The sequence below is a fragment of the Macrobrachium rosenbergii genome, chromosome 11, assembly GCF_040412425.1.
Source record: "Macrobrachium rosenbergii isolate ZJJX-2024 chromosome 11, ASM4041242v1, whole genome shotgun sequence".
Lineage (NCBI taxonomy): Eukaryota > Metazoa > Arthropoda > Malacostraca > Decapoda > Palaemonidae > Macrobrachium > Macrobrachium rosenbergii.
Genome location: NC_089751.1, coordinates 4,551,552 through 4,572,134, shown reverse-complemented (window position 1 = coordinate 4,572,134; position 20,583 = coordinate 4,551,552). Strand labels below are relative to the sequence as shown.

At 35.5% G+C, this 20,583-nt stretch overlaps 1 protein-coding gene across 2 annotated transcripts in view; it reads right to left on the bottom strand.

Annotated features, from left to right (window-relative positions):
* The window catches only part of LOC136843093 (uncharacterized), a 465,473-nt gene that overhangs the window by 129,800 nt on the left and 315,090 nt on the right, over positions 1-20,583 (bottom strand). For both annotated transcript variants that reach the window (XM_067111074.1, XM_067111073.1), the window contains exon 3: positions 506-544. The gene's annotated coding sequence lies outside the window, so the exon portion shown is untranslated. The remainder of the gene's footprint in view (positions 1-505; positions 545-20,583) is intronic.

Below are 20,583 nucleotides of genomic sequence, written 5' to 3'. Positions count from 1 at the left end.
TAAATGGACTGTTCGTCTTCATCTTTATTATGATGTTTTATTGCAAAGTAAATCTAAAATCAGGCCTATGATTATAGGATGCTAAATATTACATTCCCAGCGGTTGAATATTGTACTGGCAACCAGCGGTAATTCTGAACAATCTTGGCATATCTCGATAAGATTTCTTTCTTGTATGAAAGCAAAAGAGATTTTGGCTCATAAACTAAAAGAAACTAAATTCATTTAGAAAAAAAAAAAGATTCGGATACACCTGTCTATAAAAAAAAGGACCTCGTTCCGTCTGCAAATAACGAGTAATTACATTCAAACATATGCGATACGCAAATTACGGATAAACTCTGGTTAGTGTCCACTAAAACCCTCGCAGGAAGAAAAGAAAAAAGAATTTGAATCAAAAAATTATAATTAAACATGACCCTTATATTACGTAAACAAATTAATGTCTATGTCGTGATTTTTTTCCCAAGTAAACACACGAGAGGAACTTTCACAGATTACTTACCAGATTTCACCATAGTTTCAGTATGGCGTCACTCTCGATCTGAAACGATAAAGCAAAAAACTGTAAATACAAAACAATACATACGAACACTGAAAAAAAGAACGAATCAATCCAAACCTGAGGCTCACCTGTGGGTTTAATTAATATGCTACACACTGATCTAGGTAATCTTCTCAATGAAAATGAGTCTAGGGTAATGGTGAACGCTAAATGAGTATAAAATGGATATGAGGCTTAGACTGAATGCTCGGTAGAAGGAAGAAACTTTAACAGCTTGAACATGTGATGAGAGACTTTACAGTCAGGTTAAACTAATTGCAAACAAAATCAAATCAAGAAATAAAAAAAAAAATAAATATTCAACTGGAAGATTCATATATGGAAAAATAAAACTGTTGCAATACATAACATGGGGAAAAATTCTAAATGTGCACCCACTTAATATAAATGAATAATGCTCAAGAATGTTAACTTCCGTTGCACTAAAATGTCTATTCTAAATGCACAACTTGTGATAAACAGATATAAATTTACAAGTCTCTTCTACGTTAACGTTACTCAGAATGAACTGACATTCAAAGAATTAATCATTATTAGTATAACTAAATACTGCCTGATGGGAGAATCTCGCAGATATATATATATATATATATATATATATATATATATATATATATATATATATATATATATATATATATATATATATATATATATATATATATATATGTATATATATATATATATATATATATATATATATATATATATATATATATATATATATATATACATATACACGTTAACTGAAATTTATGTAATAACCATTTTTAATGGAATAAAGAATTTTGACTTTGACTTTGAATTTAAAAACAACTGTATAATGAAACTAGCACTAACTCAAAACTCTCCTGACAACACTTATGAATGTGTATATCGAATCTCATGTCAGTTGTGTGGCAAACAGTTCTGGCATTCTTTTTCTTTTATGAAAGAAAACATGTATCTTTATTTATTCTGGCTGTAAACATCAGCTTCCAAAATCTTTGGAGGCCATCGCTTCCTCCATTAAAAATCATTGTTATGTTTCAAGAACAGTATATTCTTAGCCATAATTATATATATATATATATATATATATATATATATATATATATATATATATATATATATATAAAAGAGATTTCATAACTCGTCATGTCAAACTGAACAGTATTTTGGTGTTTTTGGAATTTCGCAAATTTTGTCCTGACGCGATGGCAACGAATTGAACTGTGCTAGTAGAGAATAAGGCAAAAAAAAAAAAAAAAACCTGCCATGAAAATCACTTTTTGCTTATTTGAAGCAATAGGTGTCACTTTCATTGCTTCAGAAAGTGACACCTACTGCTTATTTGATTATCAAAATGATATACATTACAGATACGTTTCGGCTAACCGTCGTGTGGTTGTAATATAACGGGAAAAAAAATTGCAAACGTACATCACTTTCCAGCAAGAAGGTTTCAGTGATTTTTAAGACGATATTTTAAATGCAACGAGAACCAGGACCTCTAAATTATATCTGTCCGAGGAATGGATCATTTTTCCGCCTCTCCCAACTCAAACTTTTCGCGTTTAATAATTTTCAATTTTCTCTTTTCCTGTATTTGCCTTTTCTGTTTGTCTTTCCATCTTGCCTGACCTCTACTTAGGGCATATGTTGTGATGACAAAGCAAGAGAGACGTGGAAGGAGAACTAGGGTTCAGAGGAGGAGGAGGAGGAGGAGGAGGAGGAGGAGGAGGAGGAGGAGGAGGAGGAGGAGGAGGGGTTTAGAGCTCTTTATGATCTCTGACCTTTCCTGACTTGAGAGAGAGAGAGAGAGAGAGAGAGAGAGAGAGAGAGAGAGAGAGAGAGAGAGATGGATTACTATTTTCGAATCTTTCCTCTCTCTCCCCCCCCCACCACTCCACATTATAAGAGGTTTAGGTGGGTGTTTATCTTTTGAGGAATTGAAGGAATTAATATGAGGTCAGTTTCACAACTAGCTGTGCTCCTTATGTCCTGAAAATGTGCATGATATTGGAATTTACAAGAGACTACGTACCATTATAACTGAAACCAAAGTTTTGACGCACTATGCAAGAGACTGTAATACTGATTTCACGTAAAAGCGAATCGATAAGCATAACTCAGAAAATTATGATAAGTTCAGCAGAAACTAAAAAACTTTGCCATAAATCTACTAGTGCAACACAAATAATCATATATCACAGCAATGGATTTCTCTCTCTCTCTCTCTCTCTTGCTCTCTCTCTCTCTCTCTCTCTCTCTCTCTCTTGCTCTCTCTCTCTCTCTCTCTCTCTCTCTCTTTAAAGCTTAAGCACCTCGAGTATTTTCGTTTAATTTCTGCTACAGAAAGCATAAATATATTTTTCTTGCATTTCGATGATGTCATACTGAGGTGTTATCGTGGATGACGACGCCATTTCTCCATCGTTCACACAATATTTACTCTAAAATTCATGACAGAAAAATTGAATTTCCTCAAAATATACCCGAGAGGTGTCTGCTACAGCGGTATCTATTTCCAGTATCAAGGAAAGCCCTCTGTAAATAATCCGGCAAACCTTCGCACACCAGAGGAGGAGAAAAGCAAATCCACGGTTCTGATGATAAAAACAGACCTCCTGAATAAATATCGCACGTTTCTCAAAAATATATATCGGATAACCATATTTTGTTAAAAGAAAAGATGAAAAGGAAAGGACAAATGCGAGAAAATGTATAATTTCAAGTGAAATTTCTATGGTACTCGGAGTTTTAAAAATCTGACGGTGAGACACCCTTCTAAAATATATGCAAGAAGTCAACCACGTGAACATGCGCAGAATGCAATCAGCCAGTTCTACCAACATTACCGATTAGGCGAGATTTACACAGACGATCATTCCCGTCAGTGCTGCCATAGACATGAAACCGTAAACCCCTCGATTGTTTTGGAATTTCCTTTTATATTATCTTTTTGCGGTCGCTCTGACACACATTTAAAGCCAGTAAAAGTTATTTAGAAAAATAAAAACATAAAACAGGGAATTTCCATTCACGCGTAAGGAACTTTGCTTCCTCGAATTACGTATCCTTAATACGATGTCTGGCTACGCTGATTCTTCTTGCTTGCGTTGGGTGGAGCCTACCTTTGTATACATCTCAGTGTTTGTTAAGTATTTCTCCTGAAGGTTTGTGTGTATATTCATGTACACTTCCATTGTATACCACCGCCGAACATTATGCAGATGTTGTTGGGCTAACCTCTAAAAATAGGGAGAAGTCCGGTTATTGAAGGACAACTCCACTGAATGTGCTTAAATCACAAGATTACATTTTTTTCTCTGATCTAAGAGAAAAGCACCATGACATTGACCCCGACGCCTCGATAAGAAAAAAAAATCCAACATGAGCATGAGAATTTTGCTCATATTTTATGTTCATAAATTTTAACATTTTAATAAAAATAGCACACAAACTAGTCAATGGGTAACTCAGAAAAATATATATTTATTATATATATATATATATATATATATATATATATATATATATATATATATATATATATATATATATATACACGTGTATATTATATATATATACACATGAATATATTATATATATATGTATATTTATATATAATTTCTAAGACTTTCCATTAATAAGGAGGGGCTCTAGAGAAATATAAGACAAGTTGCAACAGTATTCACTCTTCATCTTACAAGGCAAGGATGCACTTTGTGTACAGGAAACTTCCACAACATCGAAAGCTCCTAAGTAGAGCGCTGACTCTTATGTTTCTTTTGTTTCCTGGGTATCAAGAGGTTCTTGCACTTCAGCACCTCTTCCAATTTCACCTAGCATGCCCTTTCTAGGTCTAACATTCTGCTTTCTCCAAAACTTTCTGAATGAAACGCCCGCTTCACCATCCTGTCGTTCGCCCATTTTCACTTGTGACCAACAGAACCACCTCAACAAACTTTGGTGTATCTTTTCACCTATTCTACCCTATTTACCACTTTTCACTGTCTTAACACTCTTTGAGACGTTTTTGCTTCACATATGGTCTGCTTGGTTCTTCTGAACACCTTGCAGCTTTTTTTTACAATCATTTGCACTCATCACTCACACTTCAATTCCTTAACACTCTTTGAAACCTTTTTGCTTCACATATGGTCTGCTTGGTTCTTCTGAACACCCTCCAGCATTTTTTACATCCATTTGCACTCACCATTTACACTTCAATTCCAACATTTCCTTACGGAAATACTCCTCCTTTGATGAGACGCTTCGGTTTTCCTTGCTTCGGCTGTTCATTTATACCTCAAAATACCATCACGAGCCAAAAACTTTCATTCTTTCACCACTTACACTTACATCAGTTGCTCCATCTCTTTGGATTCTATAACCAAAAGTAATAAATGTGTGGAAAATTATACCAACAGTAATATTACAAATTACGATCATAACAATGAAACTAAAACTTATAAAAATACTCTTACATATATTTTTCTTTAACCTTCTCTTAGACACTTTCGAACTCCTTCACTTGTCTTAAAACATCAACCGTTCCATTTTTTATTCCGAAATTCGGACTCCGGCTTATATTAGCCTATGCATACACACATGTATATACATATATGCATATATATAAATATATATATATATATATATATATATATATATATACATACATATATGGATGGATGGATGGATGGATGGATGTAGGTATGTATGTACGTATGTATGTGTGGTGTATGTTCCAGCAAAACTCTGAAACGCATCGAGCAATTTCAACCAAACTTGGTATACGTGACTTACTATCTGGAAAAGAATGCTGTGGGGGTAAGACATCACTAGCACCAAAGGGCAACAAAAGGGGTGAGGGTGGGAAGGGCTTCCCTGAAACGGAGCCGGTTCTGTCCTTAGACTTAGTAACTAACTAAACTCTACGAATTTATCATACCTCATTTCGGTATATATGATTTACTATCTGGAAAAGAGTGTTGTGGGGGTAAGACATCACTGGCACCGAAGGAGGTGGGGGTTGGGGGTGGGAAGAGAGTGACATGTAAAAATAACCGAAAACTACAGATATTAATGTCTAATCCATAGTTTCCGAGATATTGATGTTTAATCCATAGCTTCCGAGGTCGCTGAGATGAATGGTGACACTCCCGATGCCCTTTAAGTTGAAGTTCAGCCCCGAAAGAAATGGGGGGTGAGAAGGGATGAAAAATAAAATGTCGAGGTCGCTGAGATGAATAGTAACACTCCCGATACCCTTCAAGTCCAAGTTCAGCTCCGATAGGAATGGGGGGTGAGAAGGGGTGAAATACAAAATGTCAAAAATGCTGCACAACGTAATTGAAGCAACTATCTTAACAGGAAAGGGGAGAGAGAGAGAGAGAGAGAGAGAGAGAGAGAGAGAGAGAGAGAGAGAGAGAGCATCTGTTGGTACCTGTTTATATTCAGACTTTAGTATCAGTATCACCACCGTGAATAACTACAACGACAAAAGTAATATTCATTACAATAACCGTTTAACGGCTAATGGTTACCATGAAAAAGAAGAAGAAGAAGAAGAAGAAGAAAGAGAACCCTCCATATTCTGTTACTCCAGCATAAAATATCACGAAACAACACCATTGCTCGAACACCCATCCACGTCACAGCAGAGAATAAATAAAGCCGAGAGAAGGTAATGGGATTTCTTGACCTGGTACTCTACACTCTTAAGTAGCATAAAATAGGATCCACGCTGACCATCAACAACACCATTATGACACCATCTAGATTTACTCTTGTAATCTGGGATGAGAGAGAGAGAGAGAGAGAGAGAGAGAGAGAGAGAGAGAGAGAGATGTTTGTCATGATATATAACATTTCACAGGTAAAAGAAGATACGCAGCTAGAGAGAGAAAGGGTAGCCAAGTAACCCCTTTTCACCCGCTAAGTAGAAAGGATACTCAGGTCTTGAGAGGCACATGTAAGCATTCCATTTTTTTTTTTTTACTGAAATAGGGCTCTTGAAAGCCAGAGGAAAAGGAATTATTATGAAAAGCAAAGGTAAAGGACTTATTATGAAAAGCAAGGCAAAGAAAAGCAAGAAGAAGGCAAAGTGATTATATAGAAAGATTAAAAAATCTGATACTGCTGAAATACATTAACACAACTAAAATACATTACCAAGTGTATTTAGTTATAGCAGTCAAATTATAGCTAATAACTGGCCTATTTTACGAGAATGAACTGACAACTGTAATAAATTGTTCGATACAATGCAACGGTCTTTAATTAATGGCGAAAACACACATTCACACACACTTATTGTACACACACACACACATATATATATATATATTATATATATATATATATATATATATATATATATATATATATATATATATATACATATATATATAAATATATATATATAGGGGATTTTCACATACGACATTTTTCGTACAATTAAGCATTATAAAAACCATTAACATCGATTTCACATTTCCTCTGGAATAACTTCATACTCAAAGGGTCTTGTATATGATAAAAGCACATCTACTCTGTTAAGGATTTGAACTTATGATGTTTTGCTGTGCATATATATATCCATAAAAATGACTTCATTTCATTGTAATTCCTGTAAGTTTTCAGATCACACAAAATGAAGAGCAAAATAATACTTAAATAAATTTGTTTGTTCTTGCTCTGAGGACGGAGCTATTGACAGTGCTGTCTCTTGTTATTTTCTTGTGTATATATAATCATAAATTCCATTCCATGAAGACAGGTACATAAAACATAAACGAGATAAGTACTGAGAGAGAGAGAGAGAGAGAGAGAGAGAGAGAGAGAGAGAGAGAGAGAGAGAGAGAGAGAGAGAATTACTTCTATTACTCGAATAGTGTCCTCTAAGGCAAACCGAGGCTGCTTCACAGAAAAAGAACAAAAATCACTACGAGATTGTTAACGAAAACGACAATAAATCAGAACTAAATTTGAAGATGCCAAGTTTATTGCTTATGGAAAAAGTCAGCAGATAATCCATCACCTGAAATCAAACCATTCTGGTATGATTCTACACTAACCCGTGATGTAAACAAACAGGGCAGAATTCGGGAAAATTTGCAATTGCTTACAAAGGTATGATTTAATACTAAAAATTCTATGAAATGCACACCCACCTTTCATAAAAAAAAAAAAAAAAAAAGGAGTGGTGGTGATAGTTACAAGTATTTGCACAAAGATACTCAGTTAATCACGCTCGCGCCCACCAACGCTCAAGAAAAAGAAAATTCTACCATGTTAGGTCGAGTCAGTTACAATATCACGCGAGTAAATCGAGTTAGTTGGGACTAAAGAAACAAAATGAATGTTGGACGGGGAAAGGAACATTCTAACTTCATCTGATAAATAAACTCACGAATTGAATGATACGATGTGGCAGATACACAACTGGACGGCAAATGGAACCAGACAACCGTGAACAGAAAAAGGCAACGCGCAGCTTGTAGGAGATGATTAAGACAATCTCCGACTCCCCAAGGTCTTTTACTCAGTTTCTAGAATACCTGACAGTCATAAATACCATAAAATCTTATTTACCGAGGGAATGCAAGCCTATATGATAGAACGAAATTATCCATTTTATAAAAATCTAGATTCACCAAAAGGGAGGCTAAAGGTTCTTACCTGTAAAGCATAACAAACAAAACAAAACTATTCAGTAGAACTGTAAGAAATGAAAAGTTACTAATAAAACAGACAAATTGCCCGGTAAAATAAGGAAACGTAAAATGAAAAATACAGCATAAATTTAAACAACTAAGAATATCCAATACAGCACGAGGGAACGCGTGCTTGAGAATATCACTAAGTCCACGTCGGAAAGTGAGTGAAAACCGGGACTTTAAACAAGTACTTTCGTAGTTTATTCTACATTTTCAGTATAGAATAAACTACGAAAGTACTTGTTCAAAGTCCCGGTTTTAACTAAGATCATACATGAAGATTACGCAAGCAATTAGCACAGAACACCGAATAATGTCACCCGGTAAAAAAAAAAAGGAATACGTAATATGCGGGATAATAACCGTACTAAGCAACCCCCCCCTTCCCACCCTTTCGCCACGACTTGTACCTTCGTGTCGAAGGACTCGAGTACATAGTATAGGCGAAGAGACACGGGGAGATAAAAATCGTCCAAACAGCACGAAAGAACCATACAACAAATGGGCGAAGGAAGCGGGACAAACGCGTCAACTGGAAAAGGGTTTCAGGGGACACTGATCAATGGGCCCGATAAACACTGTTCAAGAGAAAGACGAAGAAGGGGCAGCTTCAGTATACTTGGAGGGCCTCGGAATGTTTCCTTCTGTCACTGAATGCTTGCTTTTTATCCATGGAGATCTTCACCTATTCCTCATAACAATAATATTACAGAGAAACCCACACGATTCCTGTAAATATTTACATATTACTTTAATCTCGAGTACTTTCAGGTCCTACCTTTGACCATTTTTCAAGAGATGTGAAGGTGGTCAGGCTGGTTCAAGTAAACAAGTTATACACAGGAATCTTGTGGGTTTCTCTTTCCATCTTCAGAAGAAAACTGAAAGAAGTTTTTGTTTGGTTCAATAATATTACAATGATAACTGCCAATACTAATGGTACTATTCATATTGAGGAATTATATAATTATATAATAACAATGATAGAGAGAGAGAGAGAGAGAGAGAGAGAGAGAGAGAGAGAGAGAGAAAATGCTGTGAACATGGGAAAAGTTGTGTCTATAGACCGAACCCCAAAAACCGCGTTTAAATCCCCCAAAATGTGCCCTAAACGTCGCTGCGTTGGTCAGAGGATGAAAATACAAGATGTTAAGGATTTCGACAGAAATGCAGCAGAAAGATACTGTGGTATTTGTCTTCGCCAAGGCGCTAGGTCAATTCGTCCCCGGCCAATTCGTCGCCGGTCAATTCGTCCCCGCCAATTCATCGTCAGCCAATTCGTTGTTGAACAATTTGTCCCCAAGTTAACTCGTCGTTGGGCATTTTGTCTCCAATGAAGACACTAGGTTGTTTGTTTTTTCTTATTATTTTCCTGTTTTGGACAGTTGAAAACAAAAGGTTTTTTACTTAAATCGAGTTATTTCTAAAGAATACACCCATCCAACAACATGGCTACCTGCAAGATTTTAACGTCTGAGAAAGGAAAAAACAAAGTGATGAATCAAGAGAATTATATATATACTAAGAATAAGGAAAGTGCTGATAGACTGAAGATCTACTGGAGGTGTGAAAATCGTGCATGCAAGGCGAGACTTCATACTGATGAAAACTATACAGAGATTAAGAAGGTTGGTATCCACAATCACGCTTCAACTGCCGCAGAGGTAAATGCGAGGACTGCGGTCTCAAATATTAAAGAAAAATCAATTTCATCTCGTGACGCACCTCGCTCAATAATTGCTGGTGAAGTTGAAAAGTTAAACGAATGTGCTTTATCACAAATTCCTCGGTTGGAACAACTCGGTAAGTATATCAGACGTTGGAGGCAAGCAGATGTTAATTATCCCGCAACCCCACAAACAAATGTTGGGTTCTCCATTCCATTCCAAGTGAATATTCTCGCTTAGACACTAATGAAATTTTTTTACAGTATGATAGTGGAATCGAAGATTCAAGCAGAATTCTGATATTTGCAAGTGATGAAGCGCTGAGACATTTAAAAGTGTACAAGAATTGGGCGGCAGACGGAACATTTAAATGCTGTTCTAGTATATTTTTTCAATTATATATAGTGCACGTACAGATCGATACTTTAAGTGTACCACGATTGTTCGCATTGCTATCAAACAAAAGCCAAAACACATATAATAGACTTTTTGCCAAAATAAGTGAATTGCTGCAGGACGAAGGCCTAGATTGCATGACTATGGATTTTGAAAAAGCAGCCCATAATGGATTTCTTGAATCGTTTCCTGCGTCAAATTTATCATGCTGCTTGTTTCATTTAGGGCAAAATGTGTACAAGCATATCGTTCAAGAAGGAATGAAAAGCAGATATCACCAAGATGACAGTTTTAGTCCTAAAATGCGCTGTTTTGTTGCCCTTGCCTTCTTGCCGGTAGATGATGGTGTCGATGGCTACGAGGAACTTGTAGATGATGATGATATTCCACAATCGGTAGTTTCCTATTTTGAGAATAATTACATAGGACCCCTTAGAGGAAGAGGAGAAAGGAGGCGACGTCTTGAACCACCATATCCATTAACTATTTGGAATGTTTGGGATAGATGCATGTCGGGGATTGCTAGAACTACAAATAGTTTAGAAGCTTACCACAGTCCACTAAAAGACACAGTGAATATGAGTCATCCAAATATTTGGAAGCTCATAGATGTTTTGAAAAGTGAGGAAAGGTTTGCTAGTGCCAACTGCAGAAATTTATTCAAGGAGATGATCTAAGGCAAAAGAAAAAATACAGAGACATGAACTTGCGTATAAAAAATGTCATGGAGAAATATGATCCCAACCAAAAAATTACCTTTTTGAAAGCAATCGCATATAATCTTAAATTTTAGAAATTAAATGCTTAACCAATTTTTTTTTAGAATTTTATTGTAACTTTACTTTTTTCATTTTATAGTATCTTGTACGTTGACTATAAATTTAACTGAAAATAAACATTATTTCCACATTTTTTATTGTATTTATATTGTAACTACCTCCTTTCCTAAAAAAATACAATATTCGGAGCAAAGTTTCTAAAATTAGTTTTGAACCAAAACTGTCGTTAGACAATTTTAGTAACTAATGAAGGTCAGAATGAGAATGCGAAAATAAATAATTGAACTTGACTATTTGGCCAACAACGTATTGACTTGGGGACTAATTGGTCAACGACGAAATGAATTGGCGACGAATTGGCTGACGACGAATTGGGCGTCGAAGAATTGACCGACGACGAATTGACCGGATGCCCTTCGCCAATGTCGATCCCACTAACGGTCGAAAAAAAAAAACCGTTTCCAAACAGTAAGGTTCGTTCTCACGTAAAAAAAAAAAAAATAAATAAATAAAATAAAATATATATTTTTTTGTTTGATTTAATAACAATAAAGAATTCATCTTTACTGTTAAGAATTATTATCCATAAGATCTGAATTGAACGAACATTTCCACAGACTGAATGTTTGTGATTTTAAAACCAGCGGAAGACCTCCGAACGTCTCCACTATCGTTTTGATTTTCTAGGAAATATTAAATTTGTTCCACAACAGGAAGAAAAATGTATTAATAAAGACGGACAGAACACAAGTACTGTCGTAATTGTTTTTCAGAGATATACACACACAGAGTCTTTCGTTAAAGACCACACGGGTTAGGGAATCCAAAAGTAAGGAAAAGAAAAACAAAGACAAGACAGTTCGTCTCAAGTAGATTCTTAAGTACTAAGATGGAAGACCCAAAATGCAACCCTACCTGGTGTGTATATATATATATATATATATATATATATATATATATATATATATATATATATATATATATATATATATATATATATATATATATATATATATATATATATATATATATATATATATATATATATATATATATATATATATATATATATATATATATATATATATATAGAAGCTCACAACAGAACGATCAGTAAAGGTCACGGGCGGCTCGATTTCTGAGCAAGCTGCAACACTTTAGGCACGGCCCTAAAATATTATTGTGCCTCTGCTGGCATATGAAATGAATTAAATGAACTGCAGCCACTGAACTGCAGCGTATCACACCGGGGTGAAGAAAGCCACAGGGTTAGTCGCCTCATCTTAAAAGACTTTTGAGAACCGGAAAGTCGAAATGAATTATTCTGGGAGCATCCCTTCCGTGACGAAAAGGCGTATGGTAAAAGCGGCATATGGTAAAGGTCTCTTCAAATACCAGTGAAACAAATTCATTTTCAGATTAATCCAAGCATGGACACATCACATCCACAAACAAAAAATCAAATGCATCGAAATGAATCAGAACTGTAGTTGAGAAAAGATTAAACGCAAAATGGTATAGCTAAAATACAACTCTAATAACGTATAATAATTAAATAAGTATATAAAGATTTCCCTAGTAGTTATAGCGATTACGGAAGTATTAATTGCGCAAAAAATTCCTTCCTTAGTCAATGATTGACAGGTGACATTTAATTATAACAGCAACCACAAATAATAAGAACTACATTATTAGAGACTGGAGCAACAGTGTAGGTGTGAAGAAAGAAACCTTAAAGAAAATAATGGCACGAAGAGAGAGAGAGAGAGAGAGAGAGAGAGAGAGAGAGAGAGAGAGAGAGAGAGAGAGAGAGAGAGAGACAGGTGGGAGAATAGAGGAAGCGTGAGGGATTATGAGGTGGATTACAGGATTACGGAGACTTGAAGACCCTCCTGATCTCCATCTCTTTCTCTTTCTCACAGTTTTACAGTCCCATAAGGAAGGAATCTCCAGATGCAATCTCTCTCAGTTCTTAGAAGAAATTCTTTGCAAGACGAGTTAACATTCTAGTGTATTCGAATCTTGTATCTTCTCTAAATCATATAAACAAGAACATCAAAAACTCTCTCTCTCTCTCTCTCTCTCTCTCAAGATACACAAAAGCATATCTCAGAGATTTGGGAAAGTTTACAAAACAGCCATGAAATAATCGGTGGGCGCCCGTAACACCCCCCCTCCCGACAACACCTATAAGACTGAAATCCGCTTTGGCCGGGGGCTCTTCACGCCAAGTGTCAACACGTTTGCTCGGACAGGTACCACCGAAGGACAAGATCATTAACAACCCTTATAATGAGATCACAAACAGGTACATTACCTGTACAGAGACAGAATTCATAATGGGGAAGCTACGTCCTTTAACATTCATCCTGTAATAAAAGAGACATTTGTCACCCCCTTGTTAAGTGGAGTACTCGTAATTGAAACAAAACCATCACCGGAGAGTTATGGCGACCATTCCACTTAGGACACTTCAAATTTATTCCTTTATTCTATAGGTAATAGCAATTCCACCATCAGCTAATGGTCGATAGGACAAGGTCTTCAACTAAGGAAGCGCCCTGGTAGGAGGATTACAAAAGGAGAAACTCAATTACGAAGAAAGATTAGAGGAAATGGACAGGTACAGTGGAAGGGGTGGAATAAGCAATGAGCCTGTTATAAATAAGGACACGTGCCCCAAAATCAGAGTCGTAATGTAATAAGAAATAATTAAAGACGAGAGTTCGCAAACGTATGACGGCAAAATTAAAACAGTTTCTTTAACTTACATTTCCAAACTCCTAAAAAGGCAAAATTGTATTAAGATAAAAATAGCCATAAAGAAAAATATAAATGAAAAACATATAGATACGTTTATTTCAAAACATATGACGAGAGAGAGAGAGAGAGAGAGAGAGAGAGAGAGAGAGAGAGAGAGAGAGAGAGAGAGAGAGAGCACGCAGCCAGCACAGGGAAAGACGAAAGGATGGAATGAAAACAAGTTTTGTTCATGAAAAATGAAACGCCAGACCTTCCAGCACAGATTTGGTGATTTGGACTCGAAACAAAAACCATGAAAATAGGAAAAGCATAAAAACGAAACAAAATGTTTTGTAAAAAAAAAATTTTTTTCGGAACTTCAAACTGTAAATTGCTGTTACTTTTTTTGTACCTAGACAGGGCCCTCAGTGTGTTGGATGGCGCCAGAATTGATGGAGCTTTTTGGTGTATGTGATCAAGCAAAGAGAGAGATGAACTCGCCCTTCCCTAGATTCTAAATATTAATCAAAACTAAAGTGAGAATAAGGCTTGTGGGTGAAACTGCAGGGATTATTTTAACCAGTTTTAAGTATAAATTACCAGTCTGAGGCCATCTGGGTTTCTAAGGAAAGATATTTTATTGAAATCAACACATGGGCCCTATTAAGAAATTAGAAAACCCTACACCTAATTTGCTATTCATACAAAAAAATAATGCTAAAAGCAACCTATAAAGGAATACACACAAATACTGCAATGTTTTTCATTTTCTAATTTCAAACTACAGATCTGTTACTCCAAAGGCAATATTCTTAACAGAGAGAGAGAGAGAGAGAGAGAGAGAGAGAGAGAGAGAGAGAGAGAGAGAGAGAGAGGGGAATGGGGGAATGAGAGACCACATCTTAAAGAACTTAATTCTTCATTGACCGCACAATCCGCTCGGGTGTCATCAGGCGCCTCTCAAATACCATAATTGGGCATTTTTGTCATTATCCAGGCAGAGGTCCCGGATATGATGCCAATAAATTCCCTTTCTTGAAAAAACCCCGCGGTGGTCACGGGCACGGCATTAATTTTATTGCTTAATTATATGATGCGATTGACGCGGAGCCTCACTCACTCCAGACAGCTCATGTTAAAGCAAGGTTTTTTTTTTTTTTTTTTACACACCATGGTGCGCCAGTTCCTATTATTTTAATCTATTTGTCCTTGGCTAGTATAAATAACTGAAATAAAAATTACAGTGAAGTACCAAGTTATGTTTCAGACATTCTGAATAATCGTAATTATAGTTTCCTAATACGAACGGAAACCCGTTTTAATGATGTTAGTCTAATCTACATGAAAAGACGATCAGTTACTCATTGTTTGAGAATAAAATGTATTACAAGTTATCTAGTTACATAAAAGTATGTTGCTCTTATTTTTTGTTATTATTATTATGACTTTTCAGTGAATTGTTTAATTAAAATTTTCGTTAAATACACAGACTATAAGAATTAAAGGACGTACAACAACTACGGAATGGATACGGAATTACAAGTGCGCGGGGCTTCAATAGGCCCCCGTGTCACCAATATCAGCAGCCCTGAGAAATCTTTTACCCGGGCAGGTAAGGTTCTTCTGCCGTTGCTCATAGTCCCCCGGACTCCCGTGACACCAGTAAGGTGCCCTGGCTAGACCCAGGCGTGCCCTGGCCTACGGTCGGAATCAGGCCTGACCTACGAGAGAAAGTTGAAAGATAATTTTTCCTAACAAAAGTCCATTGAAAAGATCTCGAGTCTGGGAATGAGGACCGGGATGAGGGCTACGTCTATCTTGGAGGGGCAGTGATAAAGAAACTATTGAAGTGTTATAGTTATTTTTCTCTCTCTCTCTCTCTTTCTCTTTTTGACTGAAAGAGAGAACAGGAGCCAGGAGGTGGGCGGGGCTTAGATACGTAGGAAGAGCGACAGGACTTCAGTCAAGAGAAACAATAGGCGGGGAGAAAATGTCAGAGCTGGATTAAAGAATCACAAGTTTAAAGTTGGTATCGAAAAGTAACCCTTCACCTCACAAAGGTACTGGAAAGACTGATTTTACTTTGAACAGCGATAGGTTAAGTAGCTACTGGTGAAACTCAGGATATAAACAGGTCATAATTTAGCAATCAATTATATCAACGGCTAAATCTGTTACAAACTCATACAAATGCACAAGAATAGACAATGGGACAGCGATACAAACAGAATTACTGCAATATAGAATAAGATGTAAATATAAGTACAGTTAAAAAAACTCAAGCAACTCCAAGGAAACGATAAACATCATCAGGCCACAATATCCTCATGACCACAGGTTCCTAAAGCAACTATCACCAGCCAGACTATCCATGCATTTCCACTTCCGAGGACAATGGGTATTATGCAGTACTGCAAGAAAGGTTAAACAATTTCACGTATAATAAAAGAGAAGGAACTAACGCTCACACACACACACATATATATATATATATAACGATTTTATATATTAAAACAGAGAAGAAACACATACACATACATACACACATATATAATATTACTCGAAAATGACAGAGATGAAAAAAATACGAAATGCACAAAGTTGAAGTATTTATTTAGTGAACCTGAAGCAACTTGAGGTAACATACTCAACAATGTAAAATCCTATCTTGAACTAATGCACATTCCCCGGAAGCGAATAATGCCGCCCAGATGTTTGGTAAACTAGGCTAGGCTTCCCTCTTTCAAAACCACCCTTTTCAGTCATAAGGGAACACAGTTTGGCACAAGATCATCCTTTCACTGACGTGGATTTTAAAGTACTGTCTTTTTGTTCAAATAGACTGGACCCTCTAATTTCAGTCACTGGTTATCAAGAGGATGAAACCAGAACTGAACAACAACTCGTCCGATATTCCACTAGATATCGTGTGATTTCGTAGTAGGTATGCATATGAATCGTTTGACATTTTACTTTGTGTGTGGTAGTTTGTTTACATTTTACCTTATTTTTGTGTTTGGATCTTTAAATTATTTTCGTATTTTTGTTATTCATTTTTGTTTGCATTTGCTATTCCTTTTATGTCTTGTTAGCTTCTTACGTAAAGTTTTAGTAAGACAATTTTATTGTAATTTCAGTGATTCTCACCCTTGTCAATTTTTCAGCCCGATGAAGAGGTTTTATTCCTCGAAAGAAATACTCATGAAATACATACATATATATATATATATATATATATATATATATATATATATATGTATATATATACATACTGTATAATACATATATTATATATATATACATATATATATATATATATATATATATATATATATATATATAGAGAGAGAGAGAGAGAGAGAGAGAGAGAGAGAGAGAGAGAGAGAGAGAGAGAGAGAGAGAGAGAGAGAGAATCATATAAACAAAAACACCGTATCGTGCTTCTCAGTTACGTACAGAGGGATCCGCAGTAGTGTACTTGATTAACAAAACGAAATGTAAAATATATACATAGCTTATAGCTTGCGTCCAACCTTCTGTTTACAGAACGATGGACGAAAGCTGTAAGCTTACAATATATATATATATGTATATATATATTTATAATATATATATATATATATATATATATATATATATATATATATATATATATATATATGTATGTGTGTGTGTGTGTGTGTGTGTGTGTGTGTGTGTGTGTGAGTGTGTGTGTATAGACACTTTCTTACTCAAAAGCATTACTTCCATCACCTTCACTTCTTGTCGAATCCTAAGGTATACAGCCGACACCGCAGCTCCCCTGACCCAGCAGCCATTCCTCACCTGAATATCCGACAAAATCCCAAACAAACGACCTAATTTGTCCGTTACGGCTAAGAACACCGACCCATCGATCTCTGGCGAGTAACTCGCATTAGCATGAATGGTGACGCGGATCCCTATGAAACGTCACATTAAGCAACGTAAACAGACGGTGGAGGAAAAGAAAGCCGTCCGATGTTGATTTAGATGACGATCCAGGATTCGAAAGGGTGGAAATTGGGGTATACACAGGGAACGAAGGGGAAAGGAACGGGGGAGGGAAACGGAGGGGGCCGGGGTGGGTGGGAGTGGATGAGGTGGATTGATCGTACAGATTTGGAGAAATGGGGTACAGGCGTTATGCAAATATCTATAACTCCAAAGGAAACTGGTCAATAAGAGACCAACGGACACTTTTTTATAATTATTTAGGGCTGAAGATACTGGGAGTAAATATAATCTGTTTGATGAAATACTGTAGGGTGTTCTAAGAAGAGAGCTTACTGAATGTTTATCAAGTTTTACCTCTCTCCTGAAATTTTTACATAAATGATGTATGCATGTATGTATATATATATATATATATATATATATATATATATATATATATATATATATATATATATATATATATAAAGTATCGTGCATCCATTTTCTCTCTCTCTCTCTATATATATATATGAGTGTATATATATATAATATATATATATATATATATTATATATATATATATATATATATATATATATATATATATATATATATATATATATATATTATTTGGGTGTATAAACTTAGAATAATATATTTTCATGCGTGCTCTAACAAAGAGGACAGGATCAGTATACCTGAAACCTACAGTGAACCTAAAATAGTAAACATCATAATTTTAGATTATTTCAAACCAGATCCTAAACTGACTGAACAAATATTCAATGATAATTTAACTCTGAAATGAGAAAACAGCAAAAGCTACTTAAACTAGATCATTACAAGTGTCGAAAACAACAAACTAATTCCGTAGTAACATTTTTTATATTATTTTGACGACGCTGAAACAGGAAAATTCTTATCGTAGTTATTCTGAGTAACTTGTGGTCGGAGAATTGAAATAACACAGCTCTTGGAAAACATTAGGCCTCATTAATCATATACAGTGGATTGTCAACCAGAGATCATGTCGTCTAAATATCAAGTAAGCAAATAAAATCCGGTTTGCAGATTACAGAATATAACCAGTTGCCTGATGAAGTGACATGCAATCGTTGGTTTTGAAGTAACGAAGGGAAAGCGAAGAAGAAGAGAGAGGAATGGCGCTTATACTCGTACATAAGAAAGCTACTAATCACCTTTAACATCAGCTCAAATGCAGTGCAGTGCAGTGCTTGACCCACCAGATGGGCCAATGGCTACAGCATTATTTCTAGTTTCTAAATGACTTTTCTATACATACACTATTTATGCCAACGTTTCTAAACTCTTCTGGTCTTCCTTATTTTCCCATATTACCTGCAACTCACTAAATCTTATTGTTTTACAAATACTTGTTTCTTTGTTCTCCCAGTTTGAGTTTTCTATGCTGCACGGCAATATTACAATTGTATTGTGGAAGCTGAATCACACTTCAGTCACTCATTCTAAGTTTTGATAAATTTATAAGTATGGGCTTGTTTACTCTTCAGCTAAGAGACACTCGGAGTGGCATAAAAAAAAGTTGTAATGCATCAATCTGTATTTATCTCAGCAATGAAACTATACGCATTTGTTTACTGATTGTCATTTTTTTTCCATTTCCTCTCTTGCCATAACCGGGCATTCTATTGTACGAAAGTCTTTTGCGTTTTTTCTTAGGACTCTTTCTGAATAATAATAATAATAATAATAATAATAATAATAATAATAATAAATCACCACCGTTTTCAGATTATTCCCTTTCTATCACATACTACTGGCAAAGAATGGTGGTTGGGATGACGCTCTATGTAATTTACCACAAAAATTGAAAGGACATTTCCAAATCCTTCCACCACTGAGAAAGTTCTAGGTTGCACTAAAGACTACATTACTAGACTAAGATTTAAAGCGACGTGTGATCTATTCAGCAGTGACGCCTGTAATTTTTAAATCAGGGCCAATGATGAAGTCCAGTGATGCCGAACATACTTCTACTTTTCAACGACAAGGATCTGAAATTAGGTGCTAAAATTACACAGCTAGAATAAGTTTAACGTCAAAATCTTACTCATAGCGTAAGATTAGGGAAAAAGAATGTTGGGAAAAATATATCTTGACTGCTAGCCGGCTTTAGCTGTCTATGCGCAGGTATTTTCATTTAAAATCTGCATTTGAACTAAACTTGTAAAGTCCTTATTTAGTCTTTTCCATTCTCTGCTGATTAAAATTTAACCCAAGGGGAATTTTTTCAAATACTCTACGAAATTATGTTATATTGATGAATAAATTCCTTATGTTCCGCACCAACAAATGGAGTATCGTTCGTATGAAATTGTTACACATTGCACCACACCACACCACTTGCCTTTTTTTTTTTACTTTTTTTTTCTTGGAATTCAGTACCTCTGAGATCTTACTCAACACACTGTATCATTCAGTTTTGTGGTTTGGGTATAATCATCATCATCACTATAACGATAGCTATATTGTGAAAAAAGTTCATATAATCTATATTAATTTTTCACACGATTGATATAAAACTTGCTGAAAATTTAACCCTTTTGCGTCTTTGTCAAAAAAATATATACATAACAAAGACGTATTTCTGAAAGGTCCATGAAGAACCCCCTCCATTACATAATATATGAATTTTAAATGACCAACTCTAATAATGAAAATGTAATAGAAGATACTCATATTTATCCTTACATAAATTCAAATGCTTCAGAAAGCCCGGAAAACGTCAAAAT